The sequence below is a fragment of the Triticum dicoccoides genome, chromosome 3B (genome assembly GCF_002162155.2).
Source record: "Triticum dicoccoides isolate Atlit2015 ecotype Zavitan chromosome 3B, WEW_v2.0, whole genome shotgun sequence".
NCBI classification, from domain to species: Eukaryota; Viridiplantae; Streptophyta; class Magnoliopsida; order Poales; family Poaceae; genus Triticum; species Triticum dicoccoides.
The window spans coordinates 208,933,575-208,961,475 of NC_041385.1; positions in this window are offsets into that span (position 1 = coordinate 208,933,575).

The window sequence follows — 27,901 nt, forward strand, 5'->3', positions numbered from 1 at the left end:
TTCTTTGGCCTCTTTTTTTATTTGGGCTTCTTTGGCCTCTTTTATTTTTCATAAAGTCCGAAGTCTCATCCCGACTTGCGGGGGAATATTAGTCTCCATCATCCTTTCCTCACTTGGGACAATGCTCTAATAATGAAGATCATCACACTTTTATTTACTTACAACTCAAGAATTACAACTCAATACTTAGAAAAAATACAACTCTATGTGAATGCCTCCGGCGGTGTACCAGGATATGCAATGAATCAAGAGTGACATGTATGAAAGAATTATCAAGGTGGCTTTGACACAAATACGATGTCAACTACATGATCATGCAAAAGCAATATGACAATGATGGAGTGTGTTAATAAACGGAACGGTGGAAAGTTGCATGACAATATATCTCGGAATGGCTATGGAAATGCCATAATAGGTAGGTATGGTGGCTGTTTTGAGGAAGGTATATGGTGGGTGTATGGTACCGGCGAAATTTGCGCGACACAAGAGAGGCTAGCAATGGTGGAAGGGTGAGAGTGCGTATAATCCATGGACTCAACATTAGTCATAAAGAACTCATATACTTATTGTAAAAATCTATTAGTCATCGAAACGAAGTACTACGCGCATGCTCCTAGGGGGATAGATTGGTAGGAAAACCGACCGCCACTCATAAGGAAGACAATCAATAAATAAATCATGCTCCAACTTCATCACATAACGGTTCACCATACGTGCATGCTACGGGAATCACAAACTTCAACACAAGTATTCCTCAAATTCACAAATACTCCACTAGCATGACTCTAATATCACCATCCTCATATCTCAAAACAATCATCAAGCATCAAACTTCTCATAGTATTAATTGCACTTTCTATGATAGTTTTTATTATACCCAACTTGGATGCCCATCATATTAGGACCAATTTTATAACCAAAGCAAATACCATGCTGTTCTAAAAGACTCTAAAAATAATAGAAGTGAAGCATGAGAGATCAATAATTTGTACAAAATAAAACCACTGCCGTGCTCTAAAAAGATATAAGTGAAGCACTAGAGCAAAATTGTCTAGCTCAAAAGATATAAGTGAAGCACATAGAGTATTCCAATAAATTTCGAATCATGTGTGTCTCTCCCAAAAGGTGTGTACATCAAGGATTATTGTGGTAAACTAAAAAGCAAAGACTCATATCATACAAGACGCTCCAAGCAAAACACATATCATGTGGTGAATAAAAATATAGCTCCAAGTAAAGTTACAGGTAGACGAAGATGAAAGAGGGGATGCCTACCGGGGCATCCCCAAGCTTAGGCTTTTGGTTGTCCTTGAATTATCTTGGGGTGCCATGGTAATACCCAAGCTTAGGCTCTTGCCACTCCTTATTCCATAGTCCATCAAATCTTTACTCAAAACTTGAAAACTTCACAACACAAAACTGAACCGAAAATCTCATAAGCTCCGTTAGTGCAAGAAAGAAAAACCACCACTTAAGGTACTGTAATGAACTCATTATTTATTTATATTGGTGTTAAACCTACTGTATTCCAACTTCTCTATGGTTCATACCCCCCGATACTAGCCATAGATTCATCAAAATAAGCAAACAACACACGGAAAACAGAATCTGTCAAAAACAGAACAGTCTATAGCAATCTGTAACTTTTGAATACTTATGGAACTCTAAAAATCCTACCAAAATAGTAAATCCTAGGAAATTTGTCTATTAAAATACTTCAAAAAGAATCAACTGAAAAGCACTTTTCTGTGATTTACTAAAATTATTCTCGTGCGTGAAAAAGTTTCTGTTTTTCAGCAAGATCAAATTAACTATCACCGTAGGTTATCCTATAAGTTTTACTTGGAACAACCACTAATTAAAACATAAAACCACATCTAAACAGAATATAGATGAATTGTTTATTACTAAACAGTAGAAAAAATCAATGAACAAAAATAAAATTGGGTTACCTCCCGACAAGCGCTATCGTTTAACACCCCTAGCTAGGCATAAAAGCGAGAATAGATCTACGTATTGCCATCTTTGATATTCAATTCTTCAATAGAACACTTATAACCCTTAGGAGTTTCTTTATTTTTATTAATGATTAAACTCCTAGGCAAGAAATCAAGAGATTCGTTTTTAGCAAAAGGTTCCTTAATGAAAGCGAAAAAGTTGGGATGAACACTTATTGATTTGAGATCCGCATTTTCCTTACTAGAAGATTCACCCTTATTTTTAGGAACATACATTAATTTGGAAATTTTGGTAGGAGGAGTTGGAGTATTTTTCATGGATGAAAAGGCAGCCCCTAAGTTGGTAATAATATCCTCAAGTTTACCGATTCTTGTAGAATCTTGATATGTTTTTTCGTTAACTATAGGTTCTTTCTCTTTAAAAAATTTCAGAGTAACTCCAACCTTAGATCCATATTGGGTAATTTGGTTGCAGATCTTTTTATCCAAATTTTCAATTAACTCAACAGTGGCAACTTTGTTTTCAATAATTTCAAGCCTTTGCATAACATGTTCTAAAGTTAAAACAGTTCCATTAACCAAAAGAGGTGGTGGACCAAATAAATCTAACATAGCATTATAAGCATCGAAAGTATGGCTACCCAAAAAATTCCCTCCGGTAATGGTACAAGAATGCATCTATTCCAAGGAGTAATGCCTACATAAAAATTGCAAAGAAGAACGGAAGTAGATGCTTCCTAGTAGATCTATTTTGAGCATTGCAAATTCTATGCCAAGCATCTTTTAGATTTTCTCCCTCCCTTTGTTTAAAATTAAGAACTTCATGATAAGGAGTACCAACGATGATAGGAGGACTAGCCATGACGATGAAATAAATGATCTAACACACCATAACACAAGAGGCAAGCGAAAAAGAGAGGCGAATGGGAAATAGAGGGTGAATAAAACGACAAGGGTGAAGTGGGGGAGAGGAAAACAACAGGCATATGGCAAATAATGTAATGCGAGGGAGAAGAGTTTGTGATGGGTACTTGGTATGTCTTGGCTTGTGCGAAGACCTTCCCGGCAACGGTGCCAGAAATCCTTCTTGCAACCTCTTGAGCACTGCGTTGGTTTTCCCTTGAAGAGGAAAGGGTGATGCAGCAAAGTAGCGTAAGTATTTCCCTCAGTTTTGATAACCAAGGTATCAATCCAGTAGGAGGCTCCATGCAAGTCCCTCGTACCTACACAGACAAACAAGGACCTCGCAACCAATGCGATAAAGGGGTTGTCAATCCCTTCACGGCCACTTGCAAAAGTGAGATCTGATAGAGATAATAAGATACGATAAATATTCTTGGTATTTTTATGATATAGATTGGAAAGTAAAGATTGCAAAATAAAGTAGATCGGAAACTTATATGATAGAAAATAGACCAGGGGGTCATAGGTTTCACTAGTGGCTTCTCTCAAGATAGCATAAGTATTATGGCGGGTGAACAAATTACTGTCGAGCAATTGATAGAAAAGTGCATAGTTATGAGAATATCTAGGCATGATCATGTATATAGGCATCACGTCCGCGACAAGTAGACCGACTCCTGCCTGCATCTACTACTATTACTCCATACATCGACCGCTATCCAGCATGCATCTAGAGTATTAAGTTCATAAGAATAGAGTAATGCATTAGCCAAGATGACATGATGTAGAGGGATAAACTCAAGGAATATGATATAAACCCCATCTTTTTATCCTCGATGGCAACAATACAATACGTGCCTTGCTGCCCCTACTGTCACTGGGAAAGGACACCGCAAGATTGAACCCAAAGCTAAGCACTTCTCCCATTGCAAAAAAGATCAATCTAGTAGGCCAAACAAAACTGATAATTCGAAGAGACTTGCAAAGATAACCAATCATACATAAAAGAATTCAAAGGAGATTCAAATATTTCTCATAGATAAACTTGATCATAAACCCACAATTCATCGGATCTCGACAAAACACACCGCAAATAGAGTTACATCGAATAGATCTCCAAGAAGATCGAGAGAACTTTGTATTGAGATTCAAAGAGAGAGAAGAAGCCATCTAGCTAATAACTATGGACCCGAAGGTCTATGGTAAACTACTCACAACTCATCAGAGGTAGAAGCCCTCCGTGATCGATTCCCCCTCCGGCGGAGCGCCGAAAAAGGCTCCAAGATGGGATCTCATGGGTACAGAAGGTTGCGGCGGTGGAAATAGGGTTTCATGGCGCTGCTCGGTGTTTTCAAGGTATGTAAGTATATATAGGCGAAGGAAGTCGGTCAGGGGAGCCACGAGGGGCCCACGAGGGTGGGGGGCGCACCCACCCCCCTAGGGCGCACCCTCCTGCCTCGTGGCCACCTCGGCTGCTTCTTGACGTCCACTCGAAGTCTCCTGGATTGCGTTTGTTCCAAAAAGATCTCTCCCGAAGGTTTCATTCCGTTTGGACTCCATTTGATATTCCTTTTCTTCGAAACACTGAAATAGGCAAAAAACAGCAATTTTGGCAGGGCCTCCGGTTAATAGGTTAGTCCCAAAAATGATATAAAAGTGTATAGTAAAGCCCATAAACATCCAAAACGGGTAATATAATAGCATGGAACAATAAAAAATTATAGATATGTTGGAGACGTATCAGCCAGGCGTCGTTTCCATCGGCTGTTCCGTCCTAGCCGGTTGGCTCCCACGCGTTCCGTTGCCTCCCGATGAACACGACACATTCCATTGCCTCCCCATGAACACGATGACGATGCAGTTTCTCTGTTCCAAGCCAACCATGTACACGAACCCTGGCCATACGTATGCGCGAGTAGGCGTTTGAGACCTCGCCCATTTGTACGGACATGGTTATATTTTCTTCCTTGCACCCTGGCCACTGTACGTACGTATACATGCTACGTGCGCGCCTCTACTACAACACGTGCGCGCCTCTACATCGACAAGTATGTACGTACACGTTCGCGACAAGAATGACAATGCTACGTATGCTTCGACCAGGTGGGTCCCGACTATCAGGCACTTCCTTGCGTGCGAAGATGTAGCTGGTGGGTCCCAACAGTCAGGGGGCGAATCATTTTTTTGTAATATGGACACACTTCCTTGAGTGCAAAAATGTAGTTGGTGGGTCCCATCAGTCAGGGGGGAAACATTTTTTTCACGAAATACAGTGGCCCGTCCGATGGGTCCCCGTTGTCAGGTGGAGGAATCATTATTTTCTGCGTAATAAGGAGGCACTTCCTTGCTGCGGCCGTGGACCCAACTGTGAGCCTCTCCGCGTACAGTACTCTTCTAGTGGAAGTCGTTCCTTGACCACGTTAACCACGCCGCGCCGAGAGCACCAAGGCGGTGTATGACGGCGAGGCCTAGGAAGGGGACCATGCGGAGCCGGGGAAGACGCGACAGTGGATGCCCACACGGGAGGAGTACGAGGGTTCACTGGTTCGGCTGTGGTGTGATGCTGCCGTCACCGCAGGGCCTGGCTAGTGGTGGGAGTAGTAGGGGCGGTGAGGCCTCAATGGCAGCACAGCCGGCCACTGGAGGCAGGAGCAGGCGGTCTCGTCGGCGCTGGTTTGGGCGGCTGGTGCAAGAAAAGCAACGATTGAAGAAGCAGCATGACCGTTTGATTCAAATCCAACGGTTACTGCTGCTAGAATCGTTTATTAACTAAGATGACAAGCCCTGCATACGCGTCAACTTAGTAGGCCCACAGGTCAGCCTCCCAACCGATGCACCCCAGATGTCAGTGGGAGGAATCTTTTTTTCGCGTAATAAGGAGGTAGTTGATTGCATGCGGCCAGGCGAGCGGAGGGAGTAGGGTGGGCCAGTGAAGCCTGCGCGGCAACACAGTGGGCCACCAGAGGAGGGAGCAGGCAGTTCCAAAGGTGCTAGTTTAGGCGGCTGGAGCAGGAAGATCAGAGATTGAAGAAGCACGTCGGCCGTTGGATGGACATCCAACAGTGACTGCTGCTAGAATCGTGTGTTGACTGACAAAGCCTTGCGTAAGCAAGTCAGCCTCGGAATCTGTGGCGTGTACAACCCATTTGCTATTATTTTTATAATTTTTACTCATTTTCTAATTCATACGAAATTTATTGCAACCCAATTTCCATTTTTAGAATTGCTGCCCATTTTCTGGTCAGTACCAGGGTTAATTTTTTTTAACTAAATATGTGCGAAATTTTAAAAATTCACAAATTTTTGTTGGGGAACAAAATATTCTTAATCCAAAAATTAGTAGCCATACTAAAACAAATCTAAAAGTAAATTAGTACTATGTCATGTTAAATCCAATGAAATACTCCCTCCGTCCCAAAATTCTTGTCTTAGATTTGTCTAAATACGGATGTATCAAGTCACGTTTTGGTATTAGATACACCCGTATCTAGACTAATCTAAGACAAGAATTTTGGGACAGAGGGAGTATAAAATATCAATGAAGAACAAAAACAAAAAAAGAAACTACTATCCCATTTGCTATATTTTTTTGGAATTTTCAACCCCTTTGATATTACTTTTAATAAACACTGACCATACTCTTTGGCCAGGCCGGAATGCATCACTCCTCGTCTTGAAAGATTTGTAGCCCAGTAAGTCAGAGAAAACAAATAGGCCTAGCTTGGGTATTCTTCAAAAAGAAATACTGGGCTACCTATTTTCCCAAAGAAAAAACTGTTGGGCTGGTCATGTTGTTAGACGGGCCACAGAGACCGCACAACCCAGTCTATAGCCTGTTCCTCTGAATTACTACTCAAAAAAAGTTGTGCAATTCTATCATTAATTGACTATACGTTGAAAATGATGTGGGTCCCAGATATCAGCAGGGTGGATTAGAGTAAAATAACGAGGGGTGCATCTGAGTAGTAAAAGAGGCGCTTACTTGTGTTCCGGAGTGGACCTAGTGGGTCTGTACTGTCATACTCACAACTACAGTCCTCTCCCGATTCACTATGTTGACAGGGCCGGACGGTGGCGCCACGGCGAGCGCACCAAGGCGGGGGATAAAGTGCTGTCGCCAACATGCTGGGCTGGGTTGGACATTCTTATTGAAAAATAAAAATGGACCGGAACTATTTATGATGTTGACTATGATTTGCATGGGTCCGCTGGTTACAGGAAGAAAATGCTGGAAGAAAGAAGACTGGTCGCTATCTTTGCCTAAGAATAATATCGAATGAATGTAACGACACTATCATAGAAAATAATATCCTCCTGTTAAATCGTGAATTTAAAGAACTGGTGCATGAGCATTTAGCTTTATTTATTTATTTATTTATTTACTTATTTATGTTTAGGGGACCATGAGCATGTACCTGGGCCGGATTCATGTGAGTGCCTCCCTTCCAGTTAATTATAGGCTCCTCTATTGGGCCTTCATCAGTGGGCTGCATGTTATCAACAAGTGGAAAATGTGTTCCATATGAAAAATAGTATGCGCTATGTACGGTACGGGGCACAAAAGCATTGGACCGTGCAACAACTTCCAAAACATTGTGTTTTTCATTCTAACAACATATTTATTCAACCAACAGACAAAATATACTACTGATTGTACATTGAAAACAGCAGCAGCAGCAACCAGGGCTGGGGGTGCAACAGAAGCAGTAAGCAGGCCAGAAGAGTAAAGACGCAACTCTCTCTTCCAAACCAACCATCAGCCATCATTACAAAAGGGCTACCAAAAAAGAATAAGTGTATGTGAGGGAGTCCTGGACTAGGGCGTGTCCGGATAGCCGAACTATCACCGTCGGCCGGACTCCAAGACTATGAAGATACAAGATTGAAGACTTCGTCCCGTGTCCGAATGGGACTTTCCTTGGCGTGGAAGGCAAGCTTGGCGATACGGATATGTAGATCTCCTACCATTGTAACCGACTCTATGTAACCCTAGCCCTCTCCGGTGTCTATATAAACCGGAGGGTTTAGTCTGTAGGACGGACAACAATCATACCATAGGCTAGCTTCTAGGGTTTAACCTCCTTGATCTCGTGGTAGATCTACTCTTGTACTACCCATATCATCAATATTAATCAAGCAGGAGTAGGGTTTTACCTCCACCGAGAGGGCCCGAACCTGGGTAAAAACATCGTGTCCCTTGTCTCCTGTTACCATCTGCCTAGACGCACAGTTCGGGACCCCTACCTGAGATCCGCCGGTTTTGACACCGACATTGGTGCTTTCATTGAGAGTTCCACTGTGTCGTCACCTATAGGCCCAATGGCTCCTTCGATCATCAACAACAACGTGGTCCAGGGCGAGACTTTTCTCCCCGGACAGATCTTCCTATTCGGCGGCTTCACATTGCGGGCCAATTCGCTTGGCCATCTGGAGCAGATCGAAAGCTACACCCCTGGCCATCAGGTCAGATTTGGAAGTTTGAACTATACGGCCGACATCCGCGGAGACTTGATCTTCGGCGGATTCGAGCCACAGACGAGCATGCTGCACTGTCACGATGGGCATGATTTTGCTCTGCTGCCGGACACTGTCCTGGAGGCCGCACAAGAGTCCACCCCGACCATTAGCTCGGAGCCGACCGCGCCGACCGAGGGTGTGTGGATGGACACCACCTCAGGGGCTGCTACCTCTACGGCGATAGAGCCGAATACCAACCCTGTCCCCCGCGAAGCTCGTGACTCCAAGGTGCCGGACTCCTCTCCGGACCCCAAACCTTCCGCACCCATGCCAATTGAATCCGATTGGGTGCCGATCATGGAGTTCACCGCTATGGACATCTTTCAGCACTCGCCTTTTGGCGACATCCTGAATTCGCTAAAGTGTCTCTCTTTATCAGGAGAGCCCTGGCCGGATTATGGTCAGAACGGTTGGGATGCGGACGATGAAGAAATTCAAAGCCCACCCACCACCCACTTCGTAGCCACTGTCGATGACTTAACCGACATGCTAGACTTCGACTCCAAAGACATCAACGGTATGGATGACGATGCCGGAGACAACCAAGAACCAGCACCTACAGGGCACTGGAAAGCCACCTCGTCATATGACATATACATGGTGGACACCCCAAAGGATGGGAATGGCGATGGACCAGCGGAGGATGACCCCTCCAAAAAGTAGCCTAAGCGCCGGCGTCAGCGGCGCCGCTCCAAATCCCGCCACAGCAAGAATGGAGATTCTGGCACCGAAGATAATAACACCCCGGACAGTGCTGAAGACAACCCCCTCCAGCAAGATTCAGCACAGGAGGATGAAGAAGCCAGCCCTCGTGAGAGAGCGGCAGGCGAAGAGGTAGAGGACGATAATTACATGCCTCCCTCCGGAGACGAGGCAAGCCTCGACAACGACGAATTTGTTGTGCCTGAGGATCCCATCGAACAAGAGCATTTCAAACGCAGGCTTATGGCCACAACAAGCAGCCTCAAGAAAAAGCAGCAACAGCTTAGAGCTAACCAAGACTTGCTAGCCGACAGATGGACTGAAGTCCTTGCGGCCGAAGAGTATGAACTCGAACGCCCCTCCAAAAGTTACCCCAAACACAAGCTGCTACCCCGATTAGAGGAGGAAGCACATAAACCTACATCACCAGCGCACAATATGGCCGACCGGCCACCTCGTGGCCGCGACAGAGAGGCCTCTAGGCCCTCCACTAAAGCCGTACCCCGGCGTCGCTCGAAAAGTACAAAGCCACGAGGGAATGTGCCGGACTTGCGAGACATATTGGAGGATAAGGCAAGGCAAACAAGATCAATCTACGGATCGCGTGGGCGCCCTACAATATGCGACGACAACCGTCACGCCGGATACAGCAACCCCAGCCGGGCCGAAAACAGTAGACAAAGCTCATTTGAGCTGCGTCGCGATATAGCCCAATACAGAGGCGCCGCACACCCACTATGCTTCACAGATGAAGTAATGGATCATCAAATCCCCGAAGGGTTCAAACCCGTGAACATTGAATCCTACGATGGCACAACAGATCCTGCGGTTTGGATCGAAGACTATCTCCTTCATATCCACATGGCTCGCGGCGATGATCTTCACGCCATCAAATACCTCCCACTCAAGCTTAAAGGACCAGCTCGACATTGGCTCAATAGCCTGCCAGCAGAATCAATTGGGTGTTGGGAGGACCTGGAAGCCGCATTCCTCGATAACTTCCAGGGCACATATGTGCGACCACCAGACGCCGATGACCTAAGCCACATAATTCAGCAGCCAGACGAATCGGCCAGACAATTCTGGACACAGTTCTTAACCAAGAAAAATCAAATCGTCGACTGTCCGGATGCAAAGGCCCTTGCAGCCTTCAAACACAACATCACGAATGGCTTGCCCGACACCTAGGACAGGAAAAGCCGAAATCAATGGCAGCCCTCACATCGCTCAGGACCCGCTTCTGTGCGGGAGAAGACAGCTGGCTAGCCTGCAGTAACAATCTAACCAAAAACTCTGGTAGTTCGGATACCAAAGACAACAATGGCAGGTTGCGTCGCAATAAGCACAAACGCCGCATTAACATCGATAATACCGAAGATACGGCAGTGAACGCCAGATTCAGAGGCTCTAAACCCGGCCAGCGGAAAAAGCCATTCAAAAGAACTACTCCAGGCCCGTCCAATTTGGACCGGATACTCGATCGCTCATGCGAGATACACGGCACCCCCGAAAAGCCGGCTAATCACACCAACAGAGATTGTTGGGTGTTCAAGCAGGCAGGCAAGTTAATCGCCGAAGGCAACGACAAGGGGCTGCATAGTGATGGCGAGGAGGAGACACAGCCGCCAAACAATAAAGGACAGAAGGGTTCCCCCCCCCACAAGTGCGGACGGTGAACATGATATATGCAACCCACATACCCAAAAGGGAGGGAAACGTGCGCTCAGGGACGTATACGCGATGGAGCCAGTCGCCCCAAAGTTCAATCCGTGGTCCTCCTGCCCGATCAATTTTGATCGAAGGGACCACCCCACCAGTATCCGCCACAGCGGATTCGCCGCATTGGTTTTAGACCCAATCGTCGATGGATTTCACCTCACTAGAGTCCTGATGAACGGCGGCAGCAGCCTGAACCTGCTTTATTAGGATACAGTGCGCAAGATGGACATAGACCCCTCAAGGATTAAACCCACAAAGACGACCTTCAAGGGCGTCATACCAGGTGTAGAGGCCAATTGTACAGGCTCAGTTACACTTGAAGTGGTCTTCAGATCCCCGGATAACCTCCGAAGCGAGGAGTTAATCTTCGACATAGTCCCGTTCCGTAGCGGCTATCATGCACTGCTCGGACGAACCGCATTTGCAAAGTTCAATGCGGTGCCGCACTACGCATACCTCAAGCTCAAGATGCCAGGCCCTCGAGGAGTCATCACGGTCAACGGAAACACCGAACGCTCTCTCCGAACGGAGGAGCACACAGCGGCTCTCGCGCGGAAGTACAGAGTAGCCTCCTAAGGGAATTCTCGAGTCCGACTGTTAAGTGACCGGACACCGTCAAGCGCGCCTGGAGTAACCTAAAACAAGACCACCTGGCACGTTCGGAGCACGCGTAGCAATGCGGCCCCAACCCCAGCCCTCGCGAAATTGCGAGACCAGTACCATGCGTACATCACTATGCTCTGGAGATACCATGTGCATAGGGGGAGGGGCGCGACCACGGCATGCCCAGAGTGCGGATCAACCACACCAGGGGCTCCCAAGTTTGTCATTCTTTTTTTCTTATTCTCAGGACTCCGTTTTTCAGAAGCCCTGTCCGGCAGAGGATCTGCCGAACTAACGATGCAACAGCCAGGGAAGCAGAAAAGCTACGACGAGTATCCAGGTGGTCTCCATTACAAGCATTATACCTGTTTTACATACCATTCCGCAGCCTACCCCTAGAGGGGGACATGTTAAATAGTCCCACCCCTCGCTTATCGCACTATTTGTATCATTCTGCCTTTAATGCAGTATTTCTCGAATAAACAATGCATCGTTTTTTGCCTATCGTTGCATTCCTGTCTATATATGTTCACTTATGACATGTCGCACCCGTACACCTTGGTACGGCCAAATAGACCAGGGGCTTAAGTTCCCCAAAGTATGGTGTGATAAGTTCGAACACTTTCACAAGTGCGGCACCCCGAACTTATAGCATTATATGCATCGGCTCCGAATCATGTCTTGGGTTAATAGTTGGGTTTGCCCGGCTCCCATGTTTTGTTACCTTACGTTCTGTTATATCAGCTATGGTAGCGCTGGGAGAACCACTGCGATTGTGCCCCAGTTGAGCTGGGTTGAGCACCTCAGTGGAGAAAGCTAAAACTGACCGTCATGATAAGGCGAGAGCTGGTCGCTGTTCGAGAGGTCTCTTCGAGTCCCTAAAGACTTATGCCGCTTAGAGCGAGGAGCCGGCTTTGTCCGGCCCCAGGCGTGGATAGCACCCTGAATTCGGCCTTCCGAATACTAGGGGATTCACCGAAATTTAAAATTATAGAATTCTATGGAAAGTGAGAGTGTTCAAGCATTATAAGTCCGGTTGCCTCGTTCGTTGTGTTGAGCGCCTCCCTAGAAGGACCCAAAAATGGGAACAAGAGCGCTCAAGTTTATCCCGAACACCCCAGCACTCGTGGCATGGGAGCTGAAGCCAATGACTTGCCATCTCTCAGATTTGATAAACGGCCGCACAGAAGGTAATATTTTAAATTAACAAGCGTTGCTTAGCGCATATGAACAAAGTTTTCAGCGCACAGGATAACAAAATGCGAGTCTACTCAAAAATTACATCTTTGGAGCACTCACCCGCAATAATGCGGGCACCCTTCAGGACACCCTTATAATACATTTCGGGTGTGTGATACTCCTTGCCCGGTGGTGGCGCGTCCGTCACAAGCTTCTCGGCGTCCATCTTGCCCCAGTGCACCTTAGCGCGGGCAAGGGCCCGACGGGCACCTTCAATACAGGCGGAGTGCTTGATGACGTCAACCCATGGACAGGCGTCCACCAGCCGCCGCACCAGACCGAAGTAGCTCCCAGGCATGGCCTCTTTGGGCCAAAGCCGAACTATGAGGCCCTTCATGGCCTATTCGGCCACCTTGTGGAGCTCGACCAGCTGCTTCAGCTGGTCACTCAGGGGCACCGGATGTCCGGCCTCAGCATACTGAGACCAGAACACCTTCTCCGTCGAGCACCTCTCCTCGGCTCTGTAGAACGCGGCAGCATCGGACACGCAGCGGGGCAGATCTGCGAACGCTCCTGGAGAGCTCCGAATTCGGGTAAGTAACAGGTAATTCACTTTTACATGCTTGCTTTGCATGAAGAATGCCTTACCCGCCGCTATCTTCTTCACTGCCTCGATTTCCTGGAGGGCCTTTTGGGCTTCGGCCTTAGCGGCTTTGGCACTCTAAAGAGCGGACGCGAGCTCGGACTCTCGAGTCTTCGAGTCACGCTCCAAATTCTCGTGTTTTTCCACGAGATCCTGGAGCTCTTGCCGCACCTCCACCACCCGCGCCTCCTGCTTCTCTCGCTCGGTGCATTCCGCGGCTGCATTGCGTTCGGCCGCGGACACCGCCTCCTTCAGGGTCGCCACCTCGTTCGTGGCCCCTGCAATACCCATGTTATTTCTGTCATTTTTTGCAACCAAATCCTTTTTTATAAGGTACAACTTTAATAAGGTGCTACTTACCTTCCTTATCCCCGAGCTGCTTCTTGGCACGGCCGAGCTCACTCTCGGACAGCTCGAGGCTCTTCTTCAAGGCATTAACCTCCGCAGTCAGTGCGGCAGAGGTCAGCAGCGCAACCTGCATTCCCATATTGACATATTTGTGTTAGACTCCTGCGTATATCTTTTTAGATCCTCAGTTCAGCTTTTCTTTCCGAACACCGAACTGAGCATCAGGGGCTACTGTCTATGCGGTACTATTTTTGCATATCTTGAAACCCTTACCTCAAAGCCTGTTAGAAGGCTGGGGCAGGCTTCGGTCAGCCCGCTCTTGGCGGACTGAACTTTCTGAATCACCGCACTCATAACAGTGCGATGTTCCTCTTTGATGGAAGCGCCGTTGAGCGCCTCCAGCAAGTTATCCGGTGCCTCCGGTTGGACGGAGGTCACTGGCGTCGCCGTCTCGCCCTTCTTACAAAGGGGCCGCCCGCCGGACTCCGGAACCACCAAAGGTTACGGTGCGGAGTCCGGCCCAAAGTCGGGGAGGTTGCCCTGCGGCACCTCCGGGGCCTGCTCCTCCTGGCCGGTCCCCTTCTGGGACCCTGCCTCGACATCGTCTGCGTCACGAGGGGAGGAGGCGGTCGGAAGTGAAGCACTATTCACATCCGACGAACCCAGGGACTCGCTAGACGAAGCGGGGAGATCATCCTTGGGCGGGCTATATGGTCGTGTTCGGCATTAGTAGACACTATGCGGCAAAAGGAAAAACATAAGTTATTCTGGGATCCGGACACTTACGATCTCGCCAGGGGCTTGGCCCGCGAAGGCCACTCCTCCTCGCCGTCACCGGCGTTGGTGGAACAGTCCGGAGGAAGGGTCCTTCCCTTCTTGGACCCTTCGGCCTCCCCCGTTGGGGAAGCCTTCCTTTTCTTCTCCCCCCCGCTGGGGGAGAGGCCTCTTTCTTCTCCTCCCCGTCCTCGTGGGAGGAGCCCGCCTCGGAGTCATCGGACAATGAGTCCGATAACACCTGGCGCCGGGAACTCCTCCGAGTTCCCGTGGCCTTCTTCTTGGCCTTCTTCTTCGGCACCACGTAAGGTGCCGGGACCAGCAGCCCTGTTAAACGGGCGTCCGCTGGGTCTTCGGGCAAGGGAGCCGGGCAGTTAACCTGCCCGGACGTCTTCTGCCAAGCCTGTCAAAGGTAATGGGAGTTTTAGATCCTGCATAGAGTCAATCTATGGAAAGCAAGTGTCCCGTAAAGGATAAAATAGCTTACCTCGCCGGCTTGACGCTGCGAGCTGAATCCGCGATCTTCGGTAGCAGATGGAGGAGCCTCGGCGCCCTTGAACAACACCCTACAGGCGTCTTCGTACATAGTGTCGAAGAGCCTGCTCATGGTTGGGTGCTGTGCCGGATCAAACTCCCACAGATTGAAAGCCCGCTGTTGGCACGGGTGAATCCGACGGATGAGCATGACCTGGATTACGTTGACAAGCTTGAGCTTCTTGTTCACCAGGGTTTGGACGCAGGATTGAAGTCCGGTTAGCTCCTCTGAATCACCCCACGTCAGGCCCTTCTCTTTCCAGGAGGTGAGCCATGTGGGGAGCCCAGATCTGAATTCGGGGGCCGCTGCCCATTCAGGGTCACGCGGCTCGGTGATGTAGAACCACCCCGATTGCCACCCTTTGATGGTTTCCACGAAGGCGCCCTCGAGCCATGTGATGTTGGGCATCTTTCCCACCATGGCGCCTCCGCACTCCGCTTGGCAGCCGCCCACCACCTTCGGCTTGACATTAAAAGTCTTCAGCCATAAGCCGAAATGGGGCTGGACACAGAGGAAGGCCTCGCACACGACGATGAACGCCGAGATGTTGAGGATGAAATTCGGGGCCAGATCATGGAAATCCAGGCCGTAGTAGAACATGATCCCCCGGACAAATGGGTGGAGTGGGAAGCCCAGTCCGCGGAGGAAATGGGGAAGGAACACCACCCTCTCATGGGGCCTGGGGGTGGGGATGAGCTGCCCCTCGTCGGGGAGTCGGTGCGCGATATCGCTGGACAAGTATCCGGCCTTGCGCAACCTCTTGATGTGCCCCTCCGTGACGGAGGAGGCCATACCCTTGCCTCCCGCTCCGGACATGGTTGGAGAAGGTTGAGGTGAGATGTGCGGACTTGGGCGCTGGAGCTCGAGTGCGAAGAGATGGATAAGCGAAGGAGGAAGAAGGCGTAGGTGAAAAGGTGGATTCTTATCCCCCTATATATGAGCGGACGAAACTATGCGTCCCCACCGGCCCAGTAAAACTCGCTTATCTCCCAAGCGCCGCAATCAATGGCGCGGTTGGGTTACCCACGCCCGTATTGATGAGAATCCCGGAATAAGGGGACACGATCTCTGCTTTGATAGGACGTTCCAAGGAAACCGCTTTGCTAGACGCGCTGAGGTGGAACAATAAAAACAATTCGAATAAAGGCTTGGCCGTGGTGTTACGTCATGCCGCGAAATACGTCAGCAGATTGAACTTGTGTAAATATTATTCTCTCTACGGTGGTATATGGAATTTATTTTGCAGAGCCGGACACTATCCTGGTGTTCACAATCTTCTCTGAATTATTCGGAGGAGGAACCCGCCTTGCAATGCCGAAGACAATATGCGCGCCGGACTCGTCGTCATTGAAGCCTGGTTCAGGGGCTACTGAGGGAGTCCTGGACTAGGGGGTGTCTGGATAGCCGAACTATCACCGTCGGCCGGACTCCAAGACTATGAAGATACAAGATTGAAGACTTCGTCCCGTGTCCGGATGGGACTTTCTTGGCGTGGAAGGCAAGCTTGGCGATACGGATATGTAGATCTCCTACCATTGTAACCGACTCTGTGTAACCCTAGCCCTCTCCGGTGTCTATATAAACCGGTGGGTTTAGTCCGTAGGACGGACAACAATCATACCATAGGCTAGCTTCTAGGGTTTAGCCTCCTTGATCTCGTGGTAGATCTACTCTTGTACTACCCATATCATCAATATTAATCAAGCAGGAGTAGGGTTTTACCTCCACCGAGAGGGCCCGAACCTGGGTAAAAACATGGTGTCCCTTGTCTCCTGTTACCATCCGCCTAGACGCACAGTTCGGGACCCCCTACCCGAGATCCGCCGGTTTTGACACCGACATTGGTGCTTTCATTGAGAGTTCCTCTGTGTCGTCACCTATAGGCCTGATGGCTCCTTCGATCATCAACAACAACATGGTCCAGGGCGAGACTTTTCTCCCCGGACAGATCTTCGTATTCGGCGGCAGAGACGCATGGTACACTGTGTACACACTGTTTTTCCTGATGAACGAAACCACACTGCCTTCATGATCCTTGCCGTCGGTTATCTCCTGGTTAATCAGATAATTTAGTCCGACAAGTAGAGAGCGTGTACCACGGCTACTTACCAGCCTCCAGTCAAAAATTCCTGAACGCCCAGAGAAGCTAGGATCCTGCTCAAAGACCTTGCAGTAACTGTGATTGTATTCCACGAAACAACACGTCCGGTACATGTGAACGATCATCAATCATTTGCCATCGTGTGATCGAGCCAGGAACCACCTGCAACTGTCATGCCGCTTTTCTTCGAAAGGTTCTAGGATTAGGAAGGGTAGGGACACCAGGGGCCTACAACATCATATCAAGTTGGAGTCAAATAAAAAAGGGCCCTTAATGTAGTCAATCTTAAGAACATCATGTTATGAGCATGAATATTTTTTCAGTAAATCTTGACAGTAATATAAGCAAGACATCATGATATCATAGGAAAGTAACATACTACTGTAACAGCCGTTTGTAGCGATGACTGGAGTAGGCTAGCAATACGTCCAGCCATAGAAGGAGTCGACAGCGTAAATGAAACCCTTGTGTTCAATGGCATCAGAGAACCATGGAGGATGTATGATCCTGCAATAGACATGCAGATTTATCCCCTTACCGCAGTGACCTGTCAGATAGGCGAGACCGTGGTTGAAGAACACAATTATCCTGAAGTCTTTATAATTCACAGATCTTGTGGGCACTTGGCAGATTACAACCTTGAGCAAATCAAACTTGGTATCATGTTGGCTACTGTAAGATTCCGAGTATTCTGGGCCGCGGTGCCAAAGCAGTGCAGTGTTAATCGAGGGAAGGGGGATCACTCGCCGGGTGTAGACCTCCATGAGCATCCAGCTGCCGTGACCGTCGACGAGCACCATGTCACACCCTAGTTAGCCATGCATTAGAGTGCTGCATCATGTTTACTCTTTCATCAGAAACCTGAAATGGGGATGACAGAACCCCCAGTCCCCTCTGAAACCAATTAGGGTTTACTAAAAACTTTTTCAATGAACCTAAAATGCCCTTCTAAAATGCCCATCATTTTTGTCTTGGTTCAGAACCTCTGCCAAAAGTGGTGCACATTTTCCTAGGCCATCCTAGGGTTTTTGATTTAAATCATAAGTATTTGAATTTGGGCATTTAAAATTATATAAAATATTTAAATGCTCAAATAACTCCAAACTGAAATGTTTCATGTTGGAAATAATCCAACTATGGACCAGGAGTAGTTTGGTGAATTTTGGAGTTGTCTAAGTATTTTATTAAATTCAACAAAGTTGTAGAAGTATTAAAAAACAGAAAACAGAAAGAAAATAGAAAAGGCTTACCTGGCGCCCAGCACCCGGCCCACCTGCCGGCCCAGCCCAGCACCGCGCCAGCGAGCTGCTTGCCGGCCAGGCAGGCAGGCAGGTGCTCGACGGCGAGCACCGCATGGGTGCCACGCACCTGCTCGCCGCCTCGCCGCCTCCCTCGCCCGGCTAACGCCGTGAATCGGCCTCCCTCTCTCCCCCGAACCCCCCAGACACCCCCTCTCCTCTCCAGCTCCTCTCCCTCGCTCTCCCACGCCATGGCCGACGCCATCGCCGCCACCCCCTCGCCGTAGCCACGCCCTCCGTCAACCCCACGCCGTGCCATCGTGTCCAGGAGCTCCGCTGCCGTCCACTTCATCGAGCTAGCCGAGCCCCGTGTGCTCGAGCGGCCCGAGACCACCGCACCGACCTCGCCGAGCTTGCCGTCGCCGGAGATCCCCTTCAACGCCGTCGCCGCCTCAGCTCGTCCCCGACCTCGCCGGTGGCCTCTACGGGAGCGCTGTGAGCCTAGCTACTCCTCCGACCCTCCCTCTCTCATTCCCGAGCCGTGTAGCCACCGCACGAGGATCACACGCCCGCACCGCCGCGGATCTCGTCGCCGACGTGCTTCCGGCCACCCTCCGGCCACAAGCTGGTGTCCATCTTACTCACCGAGTCCCGCAGCACCTAGCTAGCCAATCCCCGAGCCTCACCGACCCCTCTAGCACCAAGTTCATCTTCGGCCGAACCCCGGTGGCCGCCAAAGTCGTCGCCGGTGCCAACTCCGGCCACCCCGACCCCAACGGACTCCACCAAGTGCTGCGGCTTGTCCTCAGCTCCACTCCGGTGGTCTCCGCGACCCATTTGGTGGCCGAAACGGCCAAAACCACTCCCGCCGCCGCGTCGGGCTCGCCGGCGGCTAAACGCCGGCGCCGCTGGCATTGACTTTGACCACGGGTGGGCCCTGGTTGACTCCCCTGAGTCAATGACAGGTGGGGCCCAACCCTGTTAATTAAACAGGTTTAGTTTTAATTAAACTTTAATTAAAATAATCACCCTGACATGCGGGACCCACTGTCAGGTTTGACCCAGACGTGTTTCGTTGACCTGCTGATGTCACACTGACGTCAGGCTGACGCAATAATGATTTTCTGGAATTATTCTAATATAGGAAATTCCAGAATATAATTTAAACTTCAAAAATTCATAACTTTTATTCTGTAACTCCAAATCAGACAAATTATACATGAAAAATGATCAAAAAAATCCAATCTATCCATCTGTACTATTTTCATGCATGACTAAACAAGTTAACTTGATGTTTAATGCAGAACAAGGAAAAACACTTTAAAGGGCCATGTTTGAGTTTGAAATTTGAATCTTTGATTCAAATTGGTTCAAACCCTTCTGGTCTTAGTTGCATTAGCCCAACACACTCATATTGCTATGTTTCATGCATGCATCATATTGTTGCACATTGTTTGGTGATGGTTGTGTATCGGTGTTCTTTGCGGCAGGTTCTGCCACCGAGGAGTACCGTAATTACCCTAACGAAGAACCGTATCAGTGCATCGAATCATCAGGCAAGCAACCAACCATTTGATCATATCGATACAATCCCATGCTCTCGCTCCTGCTCTCTTTTACTGCATTAAGACAACGCGTTTCAAACTGCTGTGTGTTACGGTAGTTGAACCCATTTCCTCTGCATGACCTGTCATTGCCACAGTAACTAGATGAAACCCACTAGCATGTGTAGGAGTTGATTGAGCCATATATATGTGTTGTTCCTACCGTGCTATGCCTGCTATGCTTAGAGTCGTGTCAGGTCTGGTTCATCTGGGTGATGGGCTAGAGTGAAATGATTATGTCGGTAATGAGAGTGGTGTGGTGAACACGATTTGGTAAAGGTATCGATGAGAGGCCATGTAGGAGTACATGGTGGGTTGTTTCATTGAAGCCGACCTTAAGCACTGAGATCTGTATGTGTGATTTAAGAATCAGCTACTACCATGCATTGGGCCCGAAACCAATGGACCCTCTCGGCTTCTTATTCACCCTAGTTCTCCGTCCAGGAGTTGCAAGTAGTTTCTGGTGTTTGTAGCCTACTGGAGGCCGTGGACAGCGCTGACCATAGGGGTGGGCTGTGATGCGGTAGGTACGTGGCACGGTGTACCGAATACCCGTTAGGTATCTCGGGAACCCTGTTCACATCGTTCGGGGCCGTATGAGAAACCTCGGCCGGACTCCCTGCGGATGGAACCTGGATAGGCAATAAACCTGGACTGGAGGCTTAGGTGATTAGGTAGGTCGTGGCCGACACCCACGTTGGGCTTCCGCTTGAAGGTTGCCGAGTACATGTCGTGTAAACGACGATAAGTGGTGAGAGCGTGTATGAAGAAGTACACCCCTGCAGGGTTATCATGATCTATTCGAATAGCCGCGTCCACGGTAAAGGACTACTTGGTTGCCTATACAGTTCATAGACAAGTAAATGGAAACTGCTAAAAGCCTCAAGATAAGTGTGAGTGCCGAGGATGGCTTTTCCGTAGGGAGACGGAGGTGGATCCTCGGTAGCGTATTGAAGTGGTGAGTAATGGACTCGTGTGCGCAAAACCATTTCAAGTTGGAGTCTCGTAGGTTAGCCTAGCCAAGAGTCAAAGCTGGCTTGCTGCAATAACTCCACCAACCCTTCTTGATAATATGCATGTATGTAGGTTCTGATGTAAGTCTTGCTGAGTACCTTTGTACTCATGTTGCTATAATTTACATTTTACAGAAGACGCTGCAACCCCTTCTGATGGGTTCTACATAGACGTTGACATCAACGAGTAGGCTAAAGGCCCAGGTGGTGATCCTGAGCTTGTGAAGGACCACGTAGTATAGCTAGGCTTTCCAAGCCTCTTTTATTTTACTAGTTGTCTGTACTCAGACAAGTTACTTCCGCTGCTGGTTTGTATGACTGTATGACTTGAATGCTGGGTCATGAGACCCGTACCTTGTGTATGTTGTGTATGGTTCTCTAAGCCTTAAATAAAGTACTTGTGTCGTAGAGTCATGTTGTGATGCCGTGTTGTATTTGCACATATCGAGCATATTGTGTGTATGATTGAAATGCTTGGTATGTGTGGGATCTGACTATCTAGTTGTTTATATTTAGTAGCCTCTCTTACCGGGAAATGTCTCCTAGTGTTGCCGCTGAGCCATGGTAGCTTGCTACTGCTCTGGAACACTTAGGCTGGCCGGCATGTGTCCTTCTTCGTTCCGGTGTCTGTCCCTTCGGGGAAATGTCACGCATTGAGTACCGGAGTCCTGTTAGCCCGCTACAGCCCGGTTTACCGGAGTCCTGCTAGCCCAGTGCTACAGCCCAGACCCACTTGCTGATGACCGACACGTTCGAAGCTGGGTCATGGATGCCTGTCCCTGTAAGTCTGTGCCACTTTGGGTTTACGACTAGTCATGTCAGCCCGGGCTCCTTATCATATGGATGCTAGCGACACTATCATATATGTGAGCCAAAAGCCGCAAACGGTCCCGGGCAAAGGTAAGGCAACACCCGTGGGGATACCGTGCGTGAGGTCGCAAAGTGATATGAGGTGTTACCGGCTAGATCGATGTGACATCGAGTCGGGGTCCTGACAGCGTTGGTATCAGAGCCGGACTGCCTGTAGGTCTCCAAGCCAAACTGGTCGATGTTGAGTCTAGAAATTCTTTAGTTATATGTAGGGGAATTGTTTGTGGGTTGGAACGTAAGGCTGTTTTTACTCCTTTATCTTATGACATTCTGATCTGAGTCAGTCTATTCTTCCACCGGGGGTTAAGGAATTAGGATCTATTCTCTCTATCAGGTTCACGTGTTACTAATCAGTAGTACCTTACAGGTTTGATGGATACAAGCCTAGTTCAGTTCTTCTACCACGTTATGTTGTTAGGATGGTTTCAGAACTTTGATATGATGATGTTGAGTGTGTATGAAATCCTTTGTCAAATGTCTCAAAATCCTTCTTGAGCATTTACAGCTGTTATGCTGCCGAAATTTTGCTAGAAATTCTAATGCCCTTGCATTATGGTTGTGCTTTCAGATGGCCACTCGCGACCTCAATCAAGTGGTTCGCCTGACTCGATGCTTAGATGTACCCGGCCATACTGCCATGTTGGTCAGGGTAATGACTGAGGCTGGATACCGTTGGTATCCTGAGTACACGGTCGAAGAGCAATTCCGAGACTTTAATCAAAGCCAGTATCTCTGCACTGTCAGGATATTTCCATCTTATCCTGGGTCCACCGAGCCCCTTCATTGCTCCTATGGACTCGGGGTTACTATTGAGATGGCTGTGCAGGACGCCGCCTACTCTATGATGACCATCATGCGAGTCAGATCTGGACTATTTCGGGACTCTGATTTCCGGTATATGCCAGGATCACTTCCGGGAGCACAAGGGTATCTTCAGGCTATCTATGCTGACCCCACTCAGGAGGATTCCCGGACTCGCACCACTGCTAAGATGCTCGAGGATAAGGACCGTGAAAATCGGGCCTTGAGGTTAGAGCTCTTCAATACCCGTGCTGACCACTGGGCCACATTGACTCGGTTCGCACCGGCGGTGCAAGCTGGATATTCGGATATGCGCGATCTCTATCCTGTGAGATGTGCTCTGCCGGACGTGATGGGTTGGCGTGATGTAGGAGGCATCACCCCACCTTGCGGTCCCCGCAGGCCACCGTCTGTTGGTCCAAGACCTCATCCTAGTCCCTATGGTCCACAAGCTCCGCGAGATCGTCTGTTTCCGGATGATCATGTTGAGCTTCCAGGCTATGGAGGTGACTTCTACGAGGACTACTACGGATCGGTCTGAATTAGTGGTAGTATCACTAGTTCGCACTATCTGTGTCGTCTATCGTCCCGCGTGACTCGTGGGATATGACCTAGTTTGTACTCTTTCCGGAGGTGTAGAAAAATAATGTATAGGAGCTTGGGATGCCTCCGATGAGATGTAATCCTCTTTTCACCGTAATAGTACTTTGTTTGGTCTTGTACTAAACCCTGTATGGTGTGTATGATGATGGAATAAAGAAGCAGTTTCTGTATCTACCCTGTCATACGGATGATCATCTTGCATTTCGAGTTATTCCTTACATTTTGTATCCTATGTCGGAATTTTATCATCCTGACTAAATCATTGTCTTGTTTACCTAGGATGGTCAACACGCGCACTAACCCTGCTCCTCAAGAGCAGGCCGAAGGCAGTGAAGTCAGGAATGCAAATCTGCCTCATCCTCCTTCCCTAGCCGAGGTTATGATGGAAGCCGAAAGAAACAAGCGGGAGACCAATCGTTTATTGGAGCGTATTGAACAGAACACAACACACCATCAGAGGACTAACATGGTGTCACTCAGTGATTTTATCAAATTACATCCACCCACGTTCCACCACTCCGTCGAGCCTCTCGACGCTGATGACTGGCTTCACAGTATCTCTCACAAGCTGCGTTCCGCGCTAGTAGCTGAGGCTGACAAGGTCACCTTTGCTGCATATCATCTTGAAGGCCCCGCCAGTCTATGGTGGGAGAATTATGGAGCTATGCGCCCAGCGGGCCATGTCACTACTTGGGCTGAATTCAGTGAGGCTTTCCATGAACATCACATTCCGGAGGGTCTCATGGACCGTAAACGTGAGGAATTTTGCAATTTCACCCAAGGCCGACTCTCTGTGGATGCTTACAGCAGGGAGTTTGGTAGCCTCGCACGATATGCAACTGAGGAAGTTTCTGCTGATGCCAAGAAGCAAGCAAGGTTCCGTAAGGGACTTAGTCCTGAGCTTCGCCGCGACCTCCGTCTGCATGAGTGCACATCTTTTCAGAAACTTGTTAACAAAGCCATCAGTGCTGAAACTGGTCAGACTGATTATGACGCAACACGCAAGCATGGCCGTGACATGGGTTCCTCATCCGGTGCTGGTCCTCAGAAGCGCCGCGTGTGGGTGCCCAACACCGCCCTGCCACCCAGGTTCACACCGAGGCCATCTTTCCAGGCACCTCGCCCTGTTCAACAGTCTGCTCCAGCCAAGCCCTATGGGGGTCCAACCAACAATGCTCCTCCACGTACCAGTTCCGTGACTTGTTTCAAGTGTGGGGAATCTGGCCACTATATGCGTGAGTGTCCCCAGACCAACCCCAACCAATCTGCTAAAGCTGTTGGCCGTGGCAAGCCGACAGGAAAAGTGTTCCACGCCAAGCCGGCCACCGCTACACGTGGCCATGTCAACTTTATCTCAGCCGAGGAAGCTCAAGAGGATCCCAACGTCGTTCTTGGTACGCTTCTTGTTAATTGCCACCCGGCATCTGTTCTTTTCGATACAGGAGCCTCTCATTCTTTTATATCCGAAAATTATGCTCGTTTGCATAACATCGCATTCTGTGACATGCCAACCTCTATGGTAATTCAAACTCCGGGATCCAAATGGCAAACTTCTAGAGTAAGCCATGGAAATGAAATCCAAGTCGACAGACTAGTTTTCCTCGCATCTTTGATAGCCCTTAAATCTTCAGATATTAATATCATTTTGGGTATGGACTGGATGTTAGCTTATCAAGCCAAAATTGATTGCTTCTCTAGGACTGTTCAACTCACCCATCCTTCGGGGAAGATAGTCAATGTCTTGACCCGAATAGCCAAGCGACAGTTATATTCTCTTAACGCCAGCCCTTTGCCAGACCTTGAGGACGTTCCGGTAGTCCGTGACTTCCCGGATGTCTTCCCAGAGGAATTGCCAGGTGTTCCACCTGACAGGGATGTTGAGTTCGTAATAGACCTCATTCCAGGAACCGTTCCGATTGCTAGAAGACCCTATAAGATGGTACCACTAGAACTAGCCGAGCTTAAGAAACAACTTGATGAGTCCTTGAAAAAGGGTTTCATCCGACCTAGCTCATCTCCGTGGGCTTGCCCCGTCCTCTTCGTCAAGAAGAAGGATGGTACGGACCGGATGGTTGTAGATTATCGACCTGTCAATTTGGTCACAATCAAGAACAAATATCCGCTCCCCAGGATCAACGACCTGTATGATCAGCTCGCTGGATCCTCAGTCTTCTCCAAGATGGATTTGAGGTTGGGCTACCATCAAATCAAAATCAGAAACGGGGACATCCCTAAAACGGCCTTTGTTACTCGTTATGGGCAATACGAGTACACCGTCATGTCCTTCGGATTAACCAACGCTCCAGCCACCTTTTCTCGGTTAATGAACTCAATCTTCATGGAGTATTTAGATAAATTCGTCGTAGTTTATCTCGATGATATACTCATCTACTCTAAGAACGAGGAAGAACATGCCAAACATCTAAGGCTAGTGTTGAAGAAACTTCGAGAGCATCGCCTTTATGCCAAGTTTTCCAAATGTGAATTTTGGTTGTCAGAAGTGACCTATCTGGGTCATGTAATATCTGGTAAAGGTATTGCTATTAACCCTGAGCGAGTTCAAGCTGTCCTTAACTGGACTCCACCTGAATCGGTCAAGCAAGTTCGGAGTTTTCTGGGCTTAGCGAGCTATTGTCGTCGCTTTGTCGAGAACTTCTCCAAAGTTGCCAAACCTCTAACCGAACTCCTCAAGAAAGATAAGAAGTTCGGATGGACTCCACAATGCGAGCATAGCTTTCAGGAACTGAAAAGACGCCTGACTTCTGCTCCCGTACTGGTACCGCCAGACTTCTCCAAGGACTTTGTTATCTACTGCGACGCCTCGCGACAAGGACTAGGTTGCATTCTCATGCAAGATCGACACGTAATTGCCTACGCTTCACGGCAATTGCACCCACATGAGGAGAATTATCCTACTCATGATCTAGAGCTTGCAGCCGTAGTCTATGCACTCAAGACCTGGCGACATTACCTCCTCGGTAACCGTTGCGAAATTTTCACTGATCACCAAAGTCTGAAGTACATTTTCACCCAACCGGATTTGAATCTCAGGCAAAGACGTTGGGTTGAGTTAATCACAGACTTCGGCTTAGGAATAACCTACACCCCAGGGAAAGCCAACGTCATGGCTGATGCGCTAAGTCGTAAATCTTATTGTAACAACCTGATGTTACAACAAAGTCAACCGCTTCTCCATGAGGAATTTCGGAAGCTTAACCTTCACATTGTTCCTCAAGGTTTTCTTTCCACCTTGGTGGCAAAACCTACCCTTACGGATCAGATCATCAAAGCACAGAAGGTAGATCCGGGAATCTCCCGCATGAAGAGAAACATCAAGAAAGGAATTGCGAATTGTTTCTCCATTAATGATCAAGGGGTCGTATACTTTGGGAATCGACTAGTGGTTCCCAAAGTGCGAAACCTGAGGCGATTGATCCTTAAGGAAGCTCATGAATCTCCTCTCACCATTCATCCCGGTAGTACTAAGATGTATCAGGACCTACGCCAGAGGTTCTGGTGGACTAGGATGAAGAGAGAAATTGCTCAGTATATTGCTAATTGCGACGTTTGTCGTCGTGTAAAAGCAGAGCATCAACGGCCTGCTGGCACCCTTCAACCCTTAGCTATTCCTGAATGGAAATGGGATAAAATTGGTATGGATTTCATTACCGGTTTTCCCAGGACCAAGAGAGGGAATAATGCTATTTTCGTCGTTGTCGATCTTCTTTCCAAAGTAGCCCATTTCCTACCTGTTCGTGAGAGTATAACCGCTAGTCAGCTGGCAGACTTATACATCTCCCGGATAGTGTCTCTCCATGGTGTTCCTTTGGAAATTAACTCGGATCGAGGAAGTATTTTCACCTCTCGATTTTGGGAAAGTTTCCAAAATGCTATGGGAACCCGCCTTTCTTTTAGCACCGCTTTCCACCCTCAGTCGAGTGCTCAAGTGGAACGCGTCAACCAGATTCTAGAAGACATGCTTCGAGCCTCTATTATCTCATTCGGAATGGATTGGGAGAAGTGCCTTCCATTTGCCGAATTTGCTTACAACAACAGCTATCAATCTAGCTTGGGTAAAGCCCCTTTTGAAGTTCTCTATGGACGACGATGTCGAACACCCCTTAACTGGTCAGAGACCGGGGAAAGACAATTCTTTGGCCCGGATATGATTCAGGAAGCAGAAGAACAAGTTCGCATCGTTCGTGAAAAGTTGAAAACAGCCCAATCCCGTCAAAAGAGTCAGTATGACCGAAAACATAAGGCTATGACTTTCGAGGTTGACGAGAAAGCTTACCTTCGGGTTACCCCTCTGAAGGGAACCCATCGTTTTGGTATCAAAGGCAAATTGGCTCCTCGTTACATTGGACCTTTTCGCATTCTCACCAAACGAGGAGAAGTTGCCTACCAATTGGAACTACCTCCGCACCTCTCCAGAGTCCACGATGACTTCCACGTTTCTCAACTCAGGCGTTGCTTCTCGGATCCTATCCGTGGAGTGGACCACGAAACGCTTGATCTCCAAGATAATCTTACATATCGAGAGTACCCCATTCGTATCCTCGATCAGGCCGAGCGTACCACTCGACGTCATAATATCAAGTTTCTCAAAGTACAATGGTCGCACCATTCTGAGGATGAAGCAACTTGGGAAAGGGAGGATCGCCTTCGACTCGAGTATCCCGCCTTCTTCCCGGAGGAACCCAAATCTCGGGACGAGATTCTTTTGAGTGGGGGTGAGTTGTCACATCCTAGTTAGCCATGCATTAGAGTGCTGCATCATGTTTACTCTT